The sequence below is a fragment of the Anabrus simplex genome, chromosome 1, assembly GCF_040414725.1.
Source record: "Anabrus simplex isolate iqAnaSimp1 chromosome 1, ASM4041472v1, whole genome shotgun sequence".
In the NCBI taxonomy this organism is placed as follows: domain Eukaryota; kingdom Metazoa; phylum Arthropoda; class Insecta; order Orthoptera; family Tettigoniidae; genus Anabrus; species Anabrus simplex.
The window spans coordinates 965,966,224-965,990,137 of record NC_090265.1 but is presented as its reverse complement, the minus strand read 5'-3'; the positions used below and the strand labels follow the sequence as shown (position 1 = coordinate 965,990,137).

The window sequence follows — 23,914 nt, the reverse complement described above, 5'->3', positions numbered from 1 at the left end:
GGACAATCTAGAACACTATAAAATAGTAAAAAAACATCAACGGACTCAGTTTTTGGCTCCGTTATGTCGACGACACATTAGTAATTATTGATAAACAACTTAACAATAGTGGTAACAACCTAACATTTCTAAATGATTTAGACAATAATATAAAGTTCACAAAGGAAAACGAAAACAACAATTCAATCAATTTTCCAAACATCAAAATCACGCGAGTTATGAACAAATTTGATTTCCAAATTTACTGCAAGCCTTCATTTACTCCAATAACTATAAAAAACGAATCTCTGCACCCAAATTTCCATAAACAGGCCACTTATTACAGTTTAGTATACAGAGCATTAAAAATCCCTCTTTCTCCGAATAATCTAAAAAAATTAGAATTCATACAAGAAACAGCCAGATTCAACGGCTTCAATCTAGATATGATCAACAAAATCATTAATAAAGTCAGACTATAATTAACCACAAACCTTTCTCCAATAAAACCCAACAAACCAAAATTTGCGAAATTCACATATACCAACCCAAAAATCCATCAAATCACCAATCCTTTAAGAAAACATGAGGTAAAAATCGCTTACACAATGCAGAATACTAATAAAAATTTATTTTTAAATCGTAACTCAGTCAATTCAACCAATAATAAATATTCAAGCTCGGGTATATATAGACTCAAATGCTCAATATGTAATTTTTCTTATGTTGGTCAAACTGGCCGCTGTTTTTCAACTAGATATGCAGAACATTATAATGCCCAAAAACATAATAAATTCTCTGCGATGAGTAACCACATGAAAGAAACAGGTCACAAATTTACTACAACAGATCAGGATTTACAAATTTTAAAAAGAATTGAAAAAGGTAAGCTCATGACAGAATACGAAAACTTATACATCTTTTTAGATCAACACTTTAACAAAGACAAGAACTTAAATGATGTAATAAATAACAAAAGTCCTCTTTATGAACAGATTTCAATTCTATTACAAAAACCATTCCTTCTGAATAATAAGTTTTGCAAAATATTTAGCACCAAATCAGTAAACACGCCCACCAATCCAACACACACACCGCCCCCCTCCCCTCCTCCCACAGCCAACAACTCCTCCTCACGCGCAGCGAATGGGCCCTCAGCCACGCCTTCTCAAGCTCAACCCCTTCCACCAAGACCTCACAAATACGACACACGTAGTAAAAGCTCGGTGACTGCCAGTTACTCTAAAACTCTCAACGTAAGCTAACATCTCAGCGGTCGAAGGGGTAAGTGTCAACACTCTTCATTTAAATTCCACTATTCAGCTCCTTAATACCAATTATAGTTATTCATTAAATTTCAAATTAACTCTTTAATTACAGAACTCATCATATCTTTGGCTAATCTCCGAATGACAACAACGTTCCCTTCCAATTGATACACTCACCTCAACATCCCCAACAGCAAAGAGCCATACCCATTTACAAACTCTTACCACATCAAAGAAGATGGTCTAATGATGCCCACAAAGACTTTAACATAGCCTACGGCACCAACATTTCCAACTACTATTATTATCTCAAAAGGAACCAGACCATATGAAAATTCTCCAATATTTATAAGCAAATAAATGAAAATCAATATTTTATAACTTCAAGAACCAACGACCATTACCATTGCTCAACTTTCCATAAGTTTTTAACAATACGCCATCTGACAACTAAATGGAATGTGTTTTCTGATTTTTATCTTTATTGTAAAATCTTTTCATTATCATGTTTTTAGACTCCAATATTATCACAAATATTGTTAAATAACAGCATACTACATTTTATATTGTAATAGTGTTTAACAATCTCCAATAATTTTAAACGACATAGTTTTTAACAGCATTCATAAATTATTTCCAATCAGGTACCTGATCTAGGCGAAACATGTAAAACCACCATACAATATATCAATTTCACGTTAACAACTTTGATAAGGACAATGTCCTAATTTTTAAAATTGTATTGTATTGAATAGGTGGATGAATAATAAAACATTCAAGTGTTATTTAATACAAATATTTTCAATACGGACCCAAAAATGAATTTTATCACATGTAAGTGGTATGTTCCGAGCTGTCAGCGGAGAGATGGCGTGGAATGACATTAGTAGACGAATAAGTTTGAGTGGCATTTATAAAAGTAGGAAAGATCACAATATGAAGATGAAGTTGGAATTCAAGAGGACATACATACATACATTATCATTATAGACTGTTATGCCTTTCAGCGTTCAGTCTGCAAGCCTCTGAGCAAACTGGGGCAAATATTCATTTATAGGAAGGGGAGTTAGGGATTGGAATAACTTACCAAGGAAGATGTTCAATAAATTTCCAATTTCTTTGAAATCATTTAGGAAAATGCTAGGAAAACAACAGATAGGGAATCTGCCACTTGGGCAACTGCCCTAAATGCAGATCAGTATTGATTGATTGATAAGCATGTATGGAGTTTTTAAAAGTAGAAAAGATCATATATGAAGTTGAAATTCAATAAGGCAAAGAGGAATTAAGGCCAGAATAAATTTATGAAGGGAGATGATTGATAAATTTGCTACTTTTTTAAAACTCTTGAAGTTAAGAAAAGACTAGGTAAACAATTGAAGGGTGCAGGTGCAAAACGATGAGGGTCCACCGTTTGTAGATTTCAGAAAATGGAAAAGAAAATTTCAAGTCTCCTAGGTAAGTATCAACTTAAATACAGGTTTCTAGCACAATAAAGTATGTATGGACCTTACTTAAAGCATTTAAGACAGAAAAAAAATTTAATCCAGTGAAGTTTTTCAAAACATTTTGTGTTGCACATATTTTCAGGGGAAAAATGATGAGGCACCATAGGACAGTTTGTTCAAAACATCAGTAAAATCTAATATTTATACCTTTTTGTTATGTAATAATCAATTCCAAGGGTTTTTTGGTACCAGAAATGTTTTATGTACCTGTGTACATTAATACTTTATAGTCAGTATTTTTCAAAAAGATTTATTATTAATATTATTGTTAAAAAAATGCAAAAAAGTTAAGTATGACAATGAAATGAAATTACTACTATGTCTTACAGTCTCGTTAATCCAAAAGTTTATCTATAAATCATTCTTCTTTTTCAGCAAATGCTGCACTTCTAGAATGTTTCATAACAATATTAGTAATATAGCTTATTCTAAAAATTAGTAACATGACTCTGAGGGAATAAGATTAATCGCTAATGGAGTATAAAACTAACCAACTTTATACACTCCATTTAGTCCAACAAATATAGGTCTTCTTCTTTTCACTAACTTCAGCACTTTGTGGAAGGTTTTCATAGAAATATCTGGATTTCAGTTTTTCCAGAAACCTTTTCAAACGCTGGAGATTGTATTTTGCTGTCACAAGTGGCAAAGGTCCATTATAGAGTGTTTCCAATGGCAGTCGTCTTGGTTGTGGTTTATCCTTAATTTTTCCTTTGTTTGGTGCTTGCCACATTACAATGGAACTTTTGTAAGCTCCACAGAAAGTGCCATGGTGAAAAACAATAGCAGGACCGTCAGATTCGACTTTCAGGCAACAAATTGGACGTGTAAGGAAAGGGCTCTTAGGTTTATAGATTGCTTTCAAGTGCTTGGTCCATCCTTCGAAGAATTCTCGTTTGCAGTTGATTACTTTGAAAGGAGATGGCTAAGACCGGCTGTTCTCAATCACTTCTCTCTGCTCATCTGGGGTTTTGACTTTTGATTTCCGGTTGACAATGGCCCCGAACTGGGAAGAAGACCTTCACGCAATCAAACCAAGTTTCTCTATGACGAGATGATGGAGAAAGCGGAAAACGGTGTTCTTATTCTGGCCGCCACAAGTCACAAAAAAATCACAAGTTCACGAACTGTTTGAGAGAGAATTTCAGTCACAAAATGGCAAAGAAAGGAGCAAACGTCGTCTGGTGCTCTTCGAGCTACCATCTCATTGTAGGTACAGAAAAATGAACCATTGTTGGACAGGATAAGCATTATTAAAAGAGTGAAAATTTAGTTGTCGCTTGTAGTAAACATAGTTTGTTGTGATGTTTGGTAAAGTCGGCAAATTTTTTAGAAAATCCATGGCTATTACTGTGAGGGATTCTACCTTACGACATTTTTTCCGGATCTGTCCCTTTATGGAGTAAAATTTATCAGCTTTGGTTAAATGAAGTTTTTGTGAAACTTCCAAGCAGTCAAGTTCTTTCACCTTTTTCCTCTTTCATCTCCACTGAAGCAGTCCTGATGCCTTCAATAACAGTTTTTCTTTGCCTTAAAAACTAGTCACAAATACTGCAGGTATCCGTCCTCTGATACCCAAAGGAAATATTGAAGACTCTTTCAGAGATATTTCTGAAAGTTTCATAAGAAACTTTATTTCCTAGCATTTGCTCGTTGTACATGCGGCTCAGTTATGCAATATTGAAGTCTCCAGAAGATAAATTTTATCGGTATCTCAAATTGAATAATGTGACTTAATAAGTCAAAAATATGCCCATGAGTTTCTTTTGAGATTTTGTGAGGTCTATTGCTATGCTTACCTCTTCCATCTTTAGGGCTAACCCCTTTGGAGGCAAGTGACATCTGAATGCTCTGCACCCGGTGAGGCGTTATTCCATGGATAGCTTTAAACCCCTTACAACATACTTGCTTGTCAACCGTGGAACCAACTTCTTCAGCCCGCAATCTAAATGAATAACTAGTGTCAAACTTCTTTTCTTTGCGAGCCCGCCATCTTCGTACTGGTAAAACTGTAATCAAACCACTTAAATATGAGTTTTGTTCGCCGTATGTTTCCAATGCATTGAATTCACTGATAATGCGTTTTCATTGACTCACACCAACATTACCTTTTACATAAACAGTCAGGGCCTGCAAACCTAACCTCAATTTTATAACAACTGTCATGCGACCGTACTTCTTACATTTTTTGGTATTTTTCTGATCCGAATTCACATTCTTCATCACTCACTTCACTAAAATCACTTTCCGTACCGGTAGAAAACAAGTCAAGAAACGATACTCAACAAGATACTGAAAACTACAGACAATTTAGACGACCACAACACAACAACGAAGTAAACAACGCTGGCCTCGCCTCGTCTTTCTAGCACCAGCTGGCAGTATTGCGTGTCACGTGATTCTAAGCGGACGCTCATCGTTTTTCCCCTGTACCCCTGAAACCTGTATCTTTCACCGTGTTTATTGAAGGATTGTCACTGTTTTCTCCCCTGTTAGCACATGGCATAGCAAAAGTACAAGGCTGAGCTAACAGATGGCATTAATATCTCAAAAAAAAAAAAAAAAAAAAAAAAAAAAAAAAAAAAAAATTATACCCTCATCATTTCTCCCTTGGACACTTCAATTGATAAAGGATCTGCCACATGGATGACAGTCCTAAATGCAGAACACTGGTGATTGGTTTGAATACTTGAGGTTGGTTAGAGAAACCTAAATGAAACATAAGTGATGGAAAGAAATATCAAGTCGTACACGAAGACAGTAACACAAATAGGATAAACACGAAGACAGGCCAATGTGAGAAGACAAACTAAGCGGACTAGTATGAACATTAGAACACAGAAGGACAAAAATTCTTCAAATCTTCAAACACTGCTTTCTGTAAGCAGAGGAGTTCTTTCCTCATTCCCTGATGAGCTCAATTTTGTTTCCCAGCTTCATCAGAAGGGTGGGCTGCCACTCATCGAGATCATGATATATTTTAATTCATTTGAAAGATGGCAAAAAGAAGAAAGCTGAACAAAGGAGAGAGAGAAAAAGGTAAAAGCAAGTACATGTTGTAAAAAGACTAGGAACACAGTTCTTCGATCTACAATTTCGACTGCAATTTGTCATTAGGGAGTTAATTTTCTGTACTTTGCACCTAAGTGCCCCAAGCTGATAATTATAGCCTGGATCACAATTTATTTTGGGGTACTTAGTGTCCTTTTATTTTGTTCTGTTCTGTTCTTTAATCTGTTTTACGCCGCACTGACACTGACAGGTCTTATAACGACGATGGGATAGGGCTAGGAGCAGGAAGGAAGTGACCGTGGCCTTAAGGTACAGCCCTAGCATTTGGCTGGTGCAAAAATGGGAGAACACAGAAAACCATCTTCAGGGCTGCTGACAGTGGGGTTTGAACCCACTATCTCCCGAATGCACAGCTAGTTGCTCGGTGTGTCAAATATTTTACTATGCATATAAATTGTGTGCATTTACAATATAAGTAGTTTTCCTTTTATTGCTAATTAGAGCACATATCTACCTCCCGATGGCATCACCATCTTGACAAAGGCAAAATACATTTAGCCGGGTGTTTTGGAGGCTTGTGTGTTCAGATGATCTTTTAGAGCTATGCCGGCAGGAGCATATGCTCCTGGTAGACCCACCCAAGCCGGACAGGTCCAAGGTGATGATCCAGACCAAGAGTGATACCCTGGTCCTCCAGGTTTGGGGTTGGTACGTGGGGCTAACAACTCCATACCACAAAACTACATATTGTTCAGAAACCAAATCAAGATAACCAGACGGTCCCAAACTTACAACGACTAAAGCGCACTAAATGGCAACGACACGGATATATTGGAACATGGAATGTGAGAAGTATCTTTCAGGCCGGAGCTAGTAGAAAAGTGGAGGAGGAATTATTTAAATATCAGATAGATGTGGCAGCATTACAGGAGATATGATGGAACACAAACGAGGTGACAGATCTAAAGCACTATATTTTGTTCAATAGTGGGGAGGAAGAAAATAGAATAGGAACAGGGTTTATGGTCAAGAAATCGGTCAGTCATATGTGATTGAATATGAAGCAATAAGCCCCAGACTATGCTGGTTAAGATTGAGAGGGATATTTCCCAACATATCACTAATTAGTGTTCATGCCCCAACAGAGGATGCCGAAGAGGAAGAGAAAGAACAGTTCTATGAAAAAATGGAGCAAGTATATGACAAGTTGCCCAAGTATGATAAAGTTGTCCTAGGGGATTATAATGCCAAAGTAGGCAAAGAGAAAGAAAACCACCCAGTGGCAGAATATCACAGTAAACACCAAGAATCCAATGAAAACGGGAGGAGATTGGTTGACTTTGCCTTTAGCAAGGAGCTGGTGATTAAGAGCATATGTTTTCCCCATAAGAAGATCCATAAAGAGACATGGATATCACCGGATGGTCTGACAAAGAACCACACAGACCATGTGCTGATAGATGCGTGACATGCCTCCAATATAATGGATGTGAGAAGCATGCGTGGCACAGACAGTGATTCAGATCACATACTGGTGAGGATCAAGTTCCGAGAAAGACTGGCAATTAAACCCAGGGACAGAGCTGAGCAGAGCAAGATCTATAATGTAGAACTGTTAAGGGATGAGAAGAAGAAGGAAGAGTATAGAGACCGGCTGCAAAGAAAGCTACAGATGGGCAGAAACGGAGATGTGGACATCAACACAATGTGGGAGGAAACCAAGCTAGCAATAAATACAATGGCGCAGGAAGTACTTGGAGAGAGAAGGAAACAGAGTAGAAACAAATGGTATAACGAAGTGGATAAGGTTCTGGAAGAGAGAAATCTTGCTCGACAAAGAATGCTACAGAGACCCACTCGAAATAATACGGCAGTCTTTAAAGAGAAACTGAGAATAGCAAAGACATTGATAAGGAACAAGAAAAGAATAGAAGGGAGAGAGTGGATGAAATGCAGAAGAATTTTGAAAACAAACAAGGTAGAAAATTCTTCCATGGGGTTGGACAAGTAAAGAAGGGATATCAACCTAGAGTGAATATGCTTAAGGGTGAGACTGATAGACTCATTGTTGGGAAAGAACGAATTCTGGAAAAATGGGCAAAACATTTTGAAACATTACTTTCTGTCAGACCAATAAATGAAGAAAGAGAAGGATCAGACCATATGGAAACTTCAGAGAGAGATGAGGGTGAATATGGAGATGAGTGTGAGGGGGAAGAGAGGAATGAGAATGGAGATGAGGATGAAGACTATATGGGATCACCATCGATTGAAGAAATAAGAGAAATTATAAAACAATTGAAAAGCAGTAAAGCCCCAGGGAAAGACCTCATAACGGCAGAAATGGTAAAACATGGAGAAGTGTTGGTGAAGAAAATACATGAGATAATTAAAAAGGTATGGGAAACATACAATGCCAGAGGACTGGACACTAGCAAATATATGTCCTATACATAAGAAGGGGTCACGCATGCAATGCAAGAATTATCGAAGTATATTCTTACTGAGTATAGTATACAAAATCCTTTCTACAGCCATAACAAAGAGAGATAGTAGTACAACAGAAAGAATTATAGGGGAGTACCAAGCTGGCTTCAGACCTGGAAGATAGACGATGGACCATATTTTTACCATGAGAATGACTCTGGAAAAGACATATTAATACAACGTTCGACTAGGACATATTTTTATAGATTTTAAACAAGCCTATGACAAAGTTAAGAGATCGACATTGTGGAAAACAATGAAGGAGTTTAAATTCCCACAGAAGTTAATAAAATTGACTAAGATGACCCTGGATAACAGCAGAAGTCAGGTAAAAGTGCAGGGAAGTCTGTCAAGATCTTTCAGAACCGAAGAAGGCCTAAGACAAGGAGATCCCTTATCACCAGTGTTATTTAATCTAGTGTTGGAGAAAGGTGTAAGATCAGTAACTACTAATCCGGGTGGTAATATTTACAATAGACCAATCCAGACGAAGGACTGATTTAAGAGGCTTGTGCAAGGCTGTAATAGCAGACGGAATCTTACTGAAGAAAAAATTTGGTGATTCTCTCAAAATATATTTCCAGAAAATAAGCTCCAGATGAGTCTTTTTTATGGCATGCAGATAAGGTTGAGTTCCGTACATGTAAGCAAGCTGAGGTACAAGTAAAGATAAAAGCATCAGAACTGAATGAGGGTGTGGGAACATCAGGAGTAAAAGGCTGCTTAGTAGCAAGAGATAAGGCATTGATGGACATCACTCACATAGGTAAAGAATACAGATGCAAAGGTTCTGTGAAAAGATGACAATACAAAGCAAAGATGGAAAGACTTCTTCAGAAAATTGCTGAATAACGAGCATGCAAACAAAGGTAGAGTCCAAAGACAAACGCAACATCAGGGATAAAACGAGAAACAACAAAGGTTATTTGAAGAATGAACACCGGAAAGTCTGTGGAACCAGATGGAATACCAGCTGAGGTAAGGACAACTCTAGGAAAGATGTAATGAACTTAAAAGGCCAGGTATGCAATCTGCATGAGAAGACATTATCCCCGATGCTGGTACCCGAAAACAATGAAAAAGGAAACTTCAACTAATGTAAAAACTAAAAGGAAATAAAGGTGGTGCATGTCTCAAAAACTGGGCAAGAACCGCTGAAAAGATAGTTTGGGGAAGAAACTCGACATGATAGGAGCAGTTCAGTTTAGTGGCTGAAAAGGAATCAATAAAAATGAAGTGGAAGGATTGAGTTATGGAGATCTTAACAGTAAAAAAGGGGCTAAAAAGAAGACACAAGCAGTGTAGATTCAAAAGAGTGATCAATAATCAGGAAAGCTGAAGAAGAAAAAGTTTAATAACATGCTGGAAGTCAACGATGCAGTTATTCTAATTTTGCACCCTAAAATACCACACATCATGACCAGGATCAAACCCAATATTTTGAAATACCACACATCATGACCAGGATCAAACACAATATTTTGAGAACAAAAAGACAACTACTAATCAACTGTGCCACAGTGTTCAGCACACTGCAGTTTTAAAATGAATTTATCTTCAAAATACTATATAAATCAAATGCATCATTTATAGCGCCGATGAAAACATTTGCATCATACAATTATGAAAGACACTAAGATGGATTTCAAACCAGAAACATATTAAGAACCAACAATTATGCATGAAGTGAATTACCTTTCTAAACAGATTGATAATGAATACAGAGAATTAAATAATTTAAACCTTAGCATCAGCACACCTCCCCAAAATATAGTATGGAAAAGGTTACATAATATTCTTTCACAAGCTATGAGTATTCCAAAAGATTTATTTTTTTAAAACCACTTGCATCAACAAAATAAAGTATATCTTATTTTTATCGTAAGTTACAAAAAGGATCTTCTATACAGAATTTGCAAGAGAGAAATCTCATATCACCTTATTTCCTACAGTGCTCTATTAGCTTTCAGAACATAGTGTTTCTGTATCAGAAAATGCTGAGATCATGCATTATTCAAAGAATATTTATAATAGCATATACAGTGTTTTATATCTGCAATCCTCAAAGCTGTTAAAATTAATATATAAGTTATCATCAGAAGAATAGCTGGTGCCTATGTAAGTTCCTGTATTTTAATGTGATGGAAGAAAGGCTTTATTAAAACAAAGGTAATCACTGCTAAAAGGATAAAATTATTTAAGAATGTGTGGAATTATTGTATAATCCTGGAAAGTTTCAATGATATAAGCTGCAAGAGAAACTGCAAATCATTTACATAAATTAAAAACCCACCCCAAATTTGGAAATTAAGTAACATCCCAAAACGAAATATATTACAAGGCTTATAATTTAACTGAGCATGAACAAAAAAAAAAAAAACAGCATACCATATTATCAACTAACAGCTTGAAATGAATGGATTAAACAGTTTAATTGATACCTCAAATATGAGGCCTAAGGAACAACAACAAAAAAATTATTAAGCACGTAATTCAAATACATAAAACTCATGTGTAACTTGAAGAAAACATTTAATATGCACAGATCTAACAAAACCTACATTTTAAAAAAGTGGAACTAGTATAAAAGGGGTGATGTTGCATGAAATGCAGGATTTTTTTACAAGTATAATTTCACTTTATATAACAAGGTTAAACGAGAAACTAAAGATTAATTACACCATTGTTCTTATTACTAGAATAATTTGTCCTACAAGATCAATGCAACCATTTGATTATTTACATTCACCAACAAATCTAAGTCCAACATACTAACTACAAGACTGCAACAGTATTCTTACTCAAACAGCATATGTGCATCACCCATCTGACAAAGAAGATGTAAGGAGATGTAAGGAGTTCTTTTACATCCCAGTAAATCTACCAAATCCAAGCACCTTTAAATACCAACAGACTGAGCCAAGATTTAACCTGCCAAGTTGGGGTCAAAAGGCCAGCACCTCAACCATCCGAGCCACTCACCCCAGCAGAGATTCATGTCTGTGATATAATTTATATATAATTCCTGTACATACGCAAACAAAGCTGCGGGTAATAGCTAGTACATTAATAGAGGAACTAATGAAATAAGAAAACATAGTTAGGATGCCACTATTACCTTAGTTTGAAAGGTATTTTCAAAGAAACGGTGACTGTAAACTACCATTCTAAGATGCAAAGAACATTTCAAAATGACACATAATGTTCAAATTTAACATAAGTACCAAAACTTATTTCCAAGTCCTTCAGACAGATCTGGCATTGACTTCATTTGAAGTTCATTATGAAAAACTTGTTACAATAACCCAACTCAGGCTACTGAAATCCAGGGAGCAGTGTCCTGTGACCCACAGGAATGAGGTGGTGACGGCGGCAGCGACGGCAGTTTTAATAGAAGGCACAAGTGGGCAACCATTCTCTATGAACACTAATCGGAAGAAAGTAGGAAGTGGTCCAACACTCTGAAGAATTAAGGTATCGGAGAATGAAAGGGAAAGGGCCACTAAGGACGTGAAAATGAACGATTCCCTAGGTTTTGAAAATCCAATACAGTCATGGTCGTAAAATAACAAGAGCTGAGCAAGGGAGGTCGGATAGGAAATATGAAAGCGAGGAAACTGGCATAAGTGAAAGCAATGGGAACACAAATGACTGCAGTCAAAGTAACTACAGGTTGTTTTCAATGACTCTTGATGCAAGGCAGATTGCCCTATCTACCTGCAAACATTCTTTCATTACTTCATTAATTATTCTTCCACTAGCACCAAATTTTCTGCAGCTAGCAACAGTCAACAAATCCAGAAAAATGTTTGCCCTATAATTCTTAAATTAAATATGGTACACCATAATTCCACTTTCACAGGATGCAGCTGCATTATGAGTAACATGTGATTTTCAGCAGATTGATATTAAAATTCTGGGCAATGACATCTACTCACGGATAAAACCACAGAACATCTGAATGTTATGAACAACTGAAGACCTTGGTGCACGAAGGTGTTAACTCATTAAAAAAAAAAAAAAAAACAGATTGAGTTTTCTTTATGCAAGATGATGCCAACTCAGTCTCTATTTTATAGTGTTACAAAAATGCTCCAGCTCTCAACAGAGGCTGAGATATTTGCCTTCCAGAAAGTGTTATATCTGAAAACTGCTATTTTGTTACATGAAAGGTGGTGTCAACAGTTTTGACTTCATAAGGTGTTCACTCTGGAAATAACCCCTTCTTGACACGGTTAGCTATTATTTTTGGTATCCACTGCACACATACATAGTTGCCTTCATTGTTGTTCCATTTTCCCATTATTGTGGCATTATTTCACTCACTACACTGACATGATCCTCCTCCTCACTGCCATTTTCATCACTTTCTGGTATATAGTTTGATTCATCTTCACTGAAAACACCTTCACTCAAATCATCATCACTATCTAAAATCACATCGATTTCGGATTCTGTCAGCTTCTTCTTACTCACTTTGAATGAACAGTTACTTGTAAGAGCCAGTTATCACTTGGGTACTGTTACAATAGAAACTAGCATATTGTCACAGCAGAACAGCTAACAGAATACTGCTGATATATTCTAGATGGGCCAGGCAATACTTGCAAGTCCATTAGACTTAGCCTGGTTGCCAGCATAACAATGTGAAAATAAAGCGCATAATAATGAAGAATGACTAATAAAATAATGAACGAAGCCATTATATTATCAAAACGTGGTATTCATGAGCACAAATATAAGACGTTCCTGCAAAGAAAACTAAAGAGTAAACAGCACAAAATACCATAATCCCCGCCGTCGTATAATGCCCGCATCCTCATTTTAGGAAGGATCATTTTGAAAAAAAAATTAAATGAACAAAAATTCCTTCCATCGAAAGAGTAACATAGGCATAAACATTTTGTATCACTCCGCGAGGTCCACGTGGTCTTTACGCAAATATGAACATGTAGATTTATGGATATAGTTGCTTTGCCTGAGATGATAAAAATACATTATCACTGCTATGAAATATATTTTCCATGAAAATGAGAAAGTAAGCCTACTTACGAGACAGGTATTTCATTAATCTGAACTTGACCGGGCGAGTTGGCCGTGCGCGTAGAGGCGCGCGGCTGTGAGCTTGCATCCGGGAGATGATAGGTTCGAATCCCACTGAAGATGGTTTTCCATGGTTTCCCATTTTCACACCAGGCAAATGCTGGGGCTGTACCTTAATTAAGGCCACGGCCGCTTCCTTCCAACTCCTAGGCCTTTCCTATCCCATCGTCACCATAAGACCTATCTGTGTCGGTGCGACGTAAAGCCCCTGTCTGTCTGTTAGGTCATCAGCCCAGAGGCTGGTTGGATCCTCAAATAGCACCACCAAATGTTATGCGGTTATAAGGAAACCCCAAAAACCAATGGCAGCACCAAAATGAGGCGTACTAGGCAAGATGAGGAGTGAGGTAGTTTGCCATTGCTTTTCTCACTGGGTCAGAAAGTACTATTGCAGCACAACTGACCCTATGAGCAACACCTTTCATAACACTCAGATGCACTAGTCGTGCTCCGAATGTCATTACTCAGCACTACCCATACCCCAGCAACTTCCATATTGTCACAGCCATGGATGTTGACTGGGACTTCGGTGGAAGCTACACTTCACTCTGGCCTGTGCCAAGAGATGGATGCAAAAGTACTGCATCCATCAAGAAATGACAGCAGGCAGGTAAAGCCCCTAAAAAAAAAAAAAAAAAAAAAAAAAAAAAAAAAAAAAAAAATCTGAACTTGCAATAGGCTCGATTCCCTGTAGGTGGGAAGATTCGTTGTCTCTTGCATCACTAGAATCCTCTCCTAAATTACTTACAAATTCATCACACACCACGTCTAAAACACTTCACACGTGGTCTCTTTTTACTTGGTGGTGGATAAGTTTTTCGTGCAATGTAAACACTTGAAACAGATACACTGGCACATTCCGATGTTCGTCTAAAACACTTCCACAAGTGGTCTCTTTTTTACTCTGTTACTAATAAACGGTGTACAACTTTTATACAAGGTTTATACACCGTTTATGTGAAACTCGTTACTAATAAACAGTGTATAAACCTCCTGTGTATACATCTGTTATAGTTATTTAATGAACTGCTTTATCAGACAAGGACCCTTGTATAAGCGTTGTATAGCAGCGAGTAGCAGAAAAAGAAACGAGAGAGCAGTTTATTTTCGTGGTATTTGCTGTGTACAGTAATATAATTGCGGTGAAATATTCGACTTATCCATTCAACATTGAAGGAATGGACAATAACGATGATCTTCGCGATATTTTAAACATGGAAGACATACACCATTTAGGGGTTATGGAGGCTAGATATCTTCGTAAAGTGAAACACTTTTAAAGAGACGGAATGACAATGAACAACTATAAAAGAAATGATGGTTGGGCGAACTTTTGTGTAACAATGTGGAGTTTATTATACATTATCTGCCTCTACAAAGATCTTTCTCAAATCTGAGTATAAAAAGGGGCATGTTCCTCGACATAAAAAATGGTATAACTTGAAAACCGTACGTAATATGATTTCCATACTTCGTAGTTGAATACGCAGATATATGATGTATAAATGCCTAATAGAAACTTTTTTGATCAAACCTTTCTTTTAGCTACAAAACCGTTTTTCCTTTCTCTTGAATCCCTTCATTAAGGCCAAGGCCGCTTCCTTCCCATTCCTAGGTTCTTCCTGTCCCATCGTCGCCGTAAGACCTATCTGTGTCGGTGCGACGTAAACCAAGTAGCAAAATATTTCTCCATACCTGTGTTCTTAATGAGTAAATCTTGCACTTACTAGAGAGAGGAAGCTACTCTGATTTCAGAAGTGGAAGATTAACATTAATTTTCTTGTTTCAACACTACCTTACCACATTTATGTGGTGTCCCCACGACTGGAACTTGGGCACTCTGGCAGTGAAGATGCTAAACTGCATCCCCTGTTAAATTTGGTCATGTAAACAACTACAGTAGACAGCAAGTAACTTGGCAGTTGTTCAAGAGCTTTTGTAATGTGAAAGTTGTGCATTTTCCCCCTAAATTCCACCAGTGTGTTGCAGCCTCTTGATCTTGGGATACTAAAATGTTTCAAGCAACTGTATCATAAGCACCTAGTGCAAACTGCTGTGTGCTTGCTGGATGCTGAGAATGAAGTGAGCAAGAAAATATATTCTAAAAGAGATCCATTTCACAGTAGCAGTTTGGCAGTACGTTTTCCAACCTACTATATTGAAGGGTTTCCATACAGGTGGTTTCAGCTATCAGCTATGTGCAGCCGAAATAGACCCTGCTGAAAAGCTCTAAGCTAATGGTGAAGATAGTTACGTCAATGATGCCTTTAATGAAGACTGGGAACAATTAACCCCGTAGATTTTAGACTATGTGCTGATCAATTCTGATGTGCCACATGTGGAGTGAAAACAATTGAAGAGCTGTGTGCTGAAGGGGAAGAAGAATTTTGCCGAAGCGCACGACGCCTTAACCAGTCTGAATATTGTTAGAAAAATTATAAGTCCTCTGTAAAATAACTGATAAAAATACACACAGTTCACAAAACTTATATAATTATTAATTAACTATTAAATAGCTTTTCCATTTGGATTTGTACGTACCAAAACACCAAAACAAAATCAATTTTTAGAGTTTTACTTCATCATCTGGTTACAAGTTTTTTTTTCCTGAGTGGTACAATTAATAACACTGTTCTAGATGTAATGGAACCTTACACCATTTTACATTGATACTCTCTCCAATCTTTTCCCCTTGATTTCACAAACTTTACATTTTCTGGTGGCCTAGCTTATGTAGTTGCTAGTATTTTTTCAATAAAATGAGCCTGGAATTTAGCCTGCAGATGCAATGGATACTCAGCAGATGTTGATGGTCTTCGAATGGCAGATCGTACTGGGAGCTGAACGGATTGCGACAGTTGTTTAGTCAAATTTCTTTTGAACTGTGTGAAATGATACTTTTCTTTGTGATTTCTCTGTGAATCACACTGTTGTTGTAGAGTACACTGTCAAAAAGAGATCTCCTCATAACGGGAAAACAGCACAGCCTGTGATCCTGTTTGTCCACCCCACCCAACAAGTTTTGGTTTCTGGACTGCCTTTGATTTGAACTCCGCATTTGTCTTTAAGTAACAATTTCTCCACACTCAGGTTTTCTCGTCTGATGTTGAGAGCAATGTCACATCCTTTCTATCCTTCCATTTCAAACACAACAGACCATTGCATGAGTTGCCTTAGTTTCTTTAGTTTGACATGCTTTAGCTGCTTCGGTATGTCTTTCCTGCTTTGTCTTACAGTTCCTACTGCATAGCACTTCCTTTTCAAAAGTTCCTGAAATAAGTGGAGGGCGGGGAAAAGGGAGAACTGTACTAATTGTCCATGTAAATATCCCTGCCTTCCCCATAGAAATCAGAACACATTTATAACACAAATCTTTCACTGACAAGAAATTTAGAAAATCCCCAAGTGATGTTTTCCTCTTTTGCAATGTAGATTTTGGAAGTCCAACAATATCCAGAATTACAACTGCATATTTCGTAAATTTTTATGCCAAAACAAGTCCCCTTTGAAGGATTGAACTGGATATATTCAAGCCTACCACAAAATGCCATCAAACCACCTGGACAAAAATACCTTCTTGAAAGACTGCAAAATCAAGTCTACTACAGGTCTAATTATCTTAAGTTTCCCTCCAGAGTCCATCAAAGAAGAGAAGTGGAAATATTTTGAAACCTTTTTGAGCTTCACTAGAGATAGTTTCATCAAAAATGAGGAAATATAAGAATTTTCTAATGCTCCAATAATCATTGAGGTTAGGCTTTTCATTTTGTGACTATGATTAGGGAAAAATAAGCTTTCATTTCATCTACAGATACACCTACACGCTTGATACAAGGATCCCTGCCAGCCATAAGTAAATCACAAGTGTACTTACTGGTTTCATTTACGATTTGTCCCCAGAAATATATATTTTTTTTGCCAGTTGCTTTACGTCGCACCGACACAGATAGGTCTTATGGCGACGATGGGACAAGGAAGGGCTAGGAGTGGGAAGGAAGCGGCAGTGGCCTTGATTAAGGTACAGCCCCAGCATTTGCCTGGTGTGAAAATGGGAAACCACGGAAAACCATAACCCAGAAATAATAGCCCAAAAACTGACTAAAGAGATCTAATTCTGTACGAGATTCTGGCAGATGTCTGAAAATGAGTGGATGGATTCCTGGCTTACCAGAGAAGTTCATTTATACAATAGTATTTTAATCATATGTCCAAGTCCAGTCACATGGTTCATCTTTATTCACACACATCATCTTCCTCACTACTTGTACTTTCATCAAAATTAACAACTCTAGATTCATGATCATTCAGTCCGCTATCACTGTATTTCAGTCACCCAATCTGCCAACACTTCATATTCCATGAAAATTTCATCTCGTTTATGCGCAGGCATCATTATTGCCCCGATATAAACATAAACAAGAGAGCTGAAACCTCTTCAAAAATAAATCCAGAGAAACTAAATTATTGATGGAATACAATCGATTTCAAACAAGGAATATATTAAGACTTCAAAAGTGCATGTAGAAATTAACATAGCAGTGCCATCTGTTCATAGAACAAAGAAATATGGTGTTCAAAATGCTGTACGGGCATTGCCACTCTTTCAACATAATGGCAAGGGAAAGTCATGGATGGGTAGTGCCCATCTTTCGACTCCAATCAGTTAACAAAGGTGAAATCCTTTGAGAACTCGCATAATATCCGTGATCGTGAAGAAGAGAACATCATGCTCGTAGAGAAGGCTTTGTTTCATCTGAAACGCAAAGCTTCGACAAAACAAAATACAACAAACATTTTAATAAAAAGAGCAAGTAATGAAATAACAGAGGTATAACATTTTACCTTGAATATTTTTCTGTTTATAACAAAACTGATTCGTACTAAAATTAAGCTTCTGTAGCATCAATTACTTAATAAAACAGCAATTAGCTGGGTTGAGTAGCTCAGATGGTAGAGCACCGCCCAACTTGGCAGGTTCAATCCTGGCTCAGTCCCGTGGTATTTAAAGGAGCTCAAATACGTCAGCCTCGTGTCAGTAGATTTATTGAGATGTAGAAGAACTCCTGCGGAACAACATTTTGGCATCTCAAAAAACCGTAAAAGTAGTTATTGGGACATAAAATCAGTAACCTAGTTTTATTAACACAGTGCTGACCAAGTGTTCCTCACACTGCACATCCCCTGTGCCCAGCCATTTCCTGAGCATCTTTATGCTAAAGCACATGCATAGCATCACATGAGCCTGGCTTCAATAACCTTGGCCTGTGATGAAATTTACTGGAGACCTGAAAGAGTCCTAATAATGTTTTCTGGTGTGGAAGGTTGTGTAGTAATGATCTCTGTGAAGGGGCAGACAACAACGTGTGCGGGTGTAACTTTATTCACTCCATTTGCCACTGCTCATGGCCTTACCTGCCCCATCAATATAAACAAAGCAAAAAAATTTCCTCATCTCACTGGTAGTTATTTCAGACCACTTCAAGCTCATATGAGATATTTTGTGTGTTGAAGCAGTTTTCTAGTGATACAATTTTATTTGCTGTCACAAGTTCATAAAAATAATCACCAAAAATTAACATCTACTACTTGTTCAATATTTTTTAGATTCATCAAGTCTTAGTCCAGAGAAATCTTCTAATGTAGGTGCAGTCTTATTTACCAACCACACATTACATGAATCACTTCCTTGCCCACTCATCCCTTTCAGCATCGTTTGCAACCAGCACAATTCCACACTGTTTTGAAGGATGTGTATCTTCATCACTACTACTGACAGAAGACCTTCCAATATCGAACTCATGTTCTTTAACATCATTTGGGCATTCTTTAACATCATTTGGGCATTCTGAATACTTATCCGCATACAATTCATTAAATATTTTGTCCGGACCTAAACATGCCGTCGGTTTGGAAAGTGCCATCTTACATACTGCATGGCCCATAGAACTATGTAAAAAATAGGTGAGAAAGCAAAGCAAATAAATTACAAAACAACAGAAAACTAAAAGAAATATTAGCATGAAATAACCAAAACCTTCAACAACAAGATTCTATCAACCTTGACCACCAGCTAGTTTCTGAAAATCCAACAGATATCACCAAATTTACAACTCTCAGCAACACGAGTCAACTGGAGACATGCCAGCAAGGTTCAGTTAGAAAAACACGAGTAGACTATGGTCCCATCAGCAGTGTATTCAATAGCTATTACTACCTGTAACCTGTTTTGACGTTTCATTAGGCGTATTTGAGAGATAAATGAAATTAAAATACTATGCTAATACAAATGAAAATACATAACCTAACCAATATTACAGCGTTCTGTTAAATAAGAAGACCAGTAATGGTTTCAATATTGTTGCCAAGAAAAGAAGATAGAACAAACTAACAATGCAAAGAAAGAGGTAATTTAGAGCCACAAATGCTTTAAGATTTGTTCGTACATCTGAACTGAATTAACCAGAATTTTCTTTAAATTGGAAGAAGTTCCTCACTGATGGAAAAAATAAATGTTTGGAGGATAAAATTAACACACTTTTTGTTTTCATCTGAAAGAAGCAGCTTTATTTTAACATTGCCAAACAAAAAATATGTTAATTTTATCCTCCAAAAAGTTATTTTTTTCATCCGTAAGGAACTTCCTCCAATTTGGGAAAATGATGGTTAACCCGTTTTTGCGTGCATCCATTCAATTAAAGAATAACATTCTTCCCTCATTGCTTTCCAGTGTAATACTGAATGATCATGTGTTTTTAAATTTAACAACAATTCTCAATTATTGTAGGTCTAATCTAAAAACTGACAAAATATTACAGTGCTATTAAAATGAAGCCTTCGTATTGGTATCTCTCTTCAATACTCCCAAGAAACAATCACTGATCCCTGTCCTCTCTGCATGCATAGGTTATGGCTAATCTATTTTCCATTAATTGATGATACAATTCAGGGTTAGTGAATGGAGAATGTGCACAAAGTTTCCAGCCATATCGAAGAATGAAACAAAGTCTAAAAACTTTCTATTTCAATTCTAAGTAATGAAAAATTATACATTCTTTGAAACCATATGTTGCTGAAAATACAGGTTGCCATAATATTCTTACGTCACCTGCATTTATAGTTTTTCTGCACCAATAGTAATTTCCCACCCTCGAAAAAAGATTTATCGAGATTTTACTGTAAATGTGTAAAGGGATGACAGTATGCAGTAGTTTTTGAGCATATGTAGCAATTAGCAATGACAAGAAATGAAGGATGGAGTAATCATGTTCAAATTCAGGTTTTTAAACAACAGTGCATAAAAAACTGACTGCAACAAATTTATTTTAATGCATACAACATAAGCCAGTATTGTTAGAATATCTGCAGCAGTCAGTTGTGTTTATGAAGTGTTTCTGCAATGAGTAAGAATAAGTCAAAATATTCAACACAGTGAGTCAGCAATGTTTCATTTTACCAATAATTACTGCTGTACTTTACTTCAAATTTTAAGTTGTGGTACTCAGTGTACCAAAACTATAATTAGTTTGGTTATACCAATATCTGATTATGTTAAATTGATTATTAAATTCTTTGGCTGTTTGATGCACACCTTGTTTTTCTTCAAAAGAGACAGCTTTTAATTTGAAAGCTATGGTAAAACTACACTTCATTACTTTTCATATCATTCACCTCAATTATTCGGGAAAAAAAGATAAACTCACTTAACAGCAGGCTACTGCACATAAAACAGGTCACTATCAAAAGGAAGTTATGGCATTGTTGTCATTAGTTCTGAAACATATGAAATACAACTTTGCTCTATTATTGTAGCATTATGAAAGACTCCATTACAAAGTGAAATCCTTCTTCTTTGTCAAATTTTGTTGGGAGGGGAGTCTTACGCGCAAGTTTTAATTTTTTAATTTTTCAGGTTCTGAAAAGCCAGGGCTGCAGTCAAATTCGCAGTTAATATGGTAAATGGTTCAGATAATTACTAACACAGTAAAGAAGTGTACGAATGAAAACAGTTGAAGTGTGTAGACCAAAAAAAATTGCATAATTCAGCCAAGAAATTTCAATCTGCATGCATTTGAACAAATGATAAGTACAGGTGTCCGAGATGTCCCCGTACTCCTAGTTTCATACGTTCCATATTATAGTGAAGTACTTATATATAAAAACTATGAATCCAGGGAATCTGTATGCGCACCATCATGCCTTACACAGAGTTCCATCTGTCTCCACGCCCTCATTGACATCTTGCGGAGCATCTCAGGAGTTATGAAACGAAAGGCTTCCTCCACACTTTGGCGCAATTCTTCATTAGTCGTGTACCGACACTGAGCCACATAGGAGTTATCTGGCATGGTAAGGTCTGGGCTTCGTGGTGACCATTTCTATGGGGCTGGAGATGTTGCTGAGCCATGGCCAATCCAGCGGCCTTGAAATTGTTCATCAAGAAACTCGTGCACCTGAATAGCAAAATGTGCTGGAGCCCCATCCTGCTGTAACCACACATGACCCACGATTCCCTTGTCTTGAAGCTGAGGTATTAACCAAGATTGTAACATATACAAATAAAATTTTCCATTCACATACCCATCAAAAAAATATGGTCCGCACAAGTGACTTGATGATATCCCGGCCCATACCATAACATGAGGGGGGGTTCCTTTCCAACTCTTGCACATAATGAGGATTTTTCTTAGATCAGAAAACCACATTCCTCCTATGTGAACTGTGATGTATCACACATTCATCAGAAAATAACACTCTTGAGCGAGGCACGGCAGTTGGGAATTATGCCAACAAAGCATGGCAGGCTGCAACTCGTTGCTCCATGTCAGTGTCAGATAATTCATTCACATGCATCAGCCTAAATCCTTTCATTTTCAAATCTCTTTTAATGTGGTCATGCATTGTTGACCGTGGTACCTGAAGTTCAGCTGCTCTTTTACGAATGGATTTCAATGGAGACTGCTCAACTGATTGAGCGATGGCAGCACACGTATGAAACTAGGGGTACGGGGACTTCTCGAACACCATGTAGAAATATTTTTACTCTCCTACACCGAACTAACCATGTTCAGTGCAATTATCCTGAATTAATACACGTAGTAATATTTAAACAAAAATGAAGTTTAAATTGATCCAAGCATGAGATGCAATAATACACGACGTAATGTAGTTTTTAGATTAAATTTAGCTCAAAAGGTAAGAGCTTTTTTGTTGCACAAATATATTTTGTTTCAGTTAAATGTGCTGATTGATATTCTTGACAGAAACCCCTAGTAACTCTATGAATGGTTATTTCTCTTTTCCAGACAAAATTTCTTGAAAAACATCAGGAAAGTATCTGAAACTAATCCTTTCGATCCAAGAAAGGTCATATACCATACTGTTGGAAGAATTTGGTCTTATAGTATTATTGATAATCTCCGTAAATCGTTTTGTTTTTCCAAGGAAGACCGCTCATGATCACTGATTTGAAACTGGAAGGTCGGGTCAACAATAATGGATGTGGAATCATACATGCTAAATACCACTATGTCACTGAACCGATAGGACCCATCAATACTAACTGCTAACACCTCTTCGTAGCCTTCATAGCCTTTCAAAGCAAAAGAAAGTTGTTTTAATAACTTATATTGTAAATATACTGATTTACATACACTTTCAAAGTGATAGAAAATTATCATAGAGTAATTATACTACAAATATGCATATCCTCACAAAACTATTACCAAACTGTTCCATTCCATGTAAAATACCAAATTTGGAACCAGTAAAATTAAGGAAAGACTTTCTAATCATGCCGTGAGCCATGAAGGAGTCCATGCAGTATTAATTATGGAAAAATAAAACAATCACACATTATGGGATAAAAAAATTAAGTTGGCTGTGAAATTCAAAAGAGTAACATAGGATAATATAGGGCATGGATAAAATGATATTGATTTGGACGATGATGAGATTGATGATATTTGTTTTACGTCCAACTAACCACTCTTTGACGGGTTTTTGAGACGCTGAAGTGCCGGAATTTTGTCCGCAGAAGTTCTTTTATGTCCCAGTAAATTTATCGACATGAGGCTGATGTATCTAAGCCCCTTCAAATACCACCGGACTGAGCCAGCATCAAACCTGCCAATTTGGGGTCAGAAGGCCACTGCCTCAACCGTCTTCAGCCACACAGCCTGGTGATAACTATTTTGAGTAAGAAGTAGAGAAATTCACTAGTTCATACCCTCACTATAACCTAGGAGATTGTAACTGCATTTTAGCTCATTCGTGCTGACAGTGACCAATGAACACAAATATGAATAAACTTGCATATGTGGGAGAGGGGGCTTTAACACATGCATGTACACACGTGATATTCTTCAGTAAAAATTACAATGACCCACTGATAAAACTTATTGAAACTTTCTTTGTTTGACGACAAGCTACTAATAAGAATGCAGTCAAACTTTTGATGTGTTTAAACCCTGGACCTAGTCTTACCACATGAAAGAATTTAAAACCTTGCAATAATATAAAGCGAAAATATACAGATACTAAACAGTACATATATAATCA

The 23,914-nt window shown here is 36.9% G+C and overlaps 1 protein-coding gene across 1 annotated transcript in view; it reads right to left on the bottom strand.

Annotated features, from left to right (window-relative positions):
* Nucleotides 1-23,914, bottom strand: part of LOC136857827 (splicing factor 1) — a 201,762-nt gene that overhangs the window by 82,512 nt on the left and 95,336 nt on the right. The window lies entirely within an intron of this gene.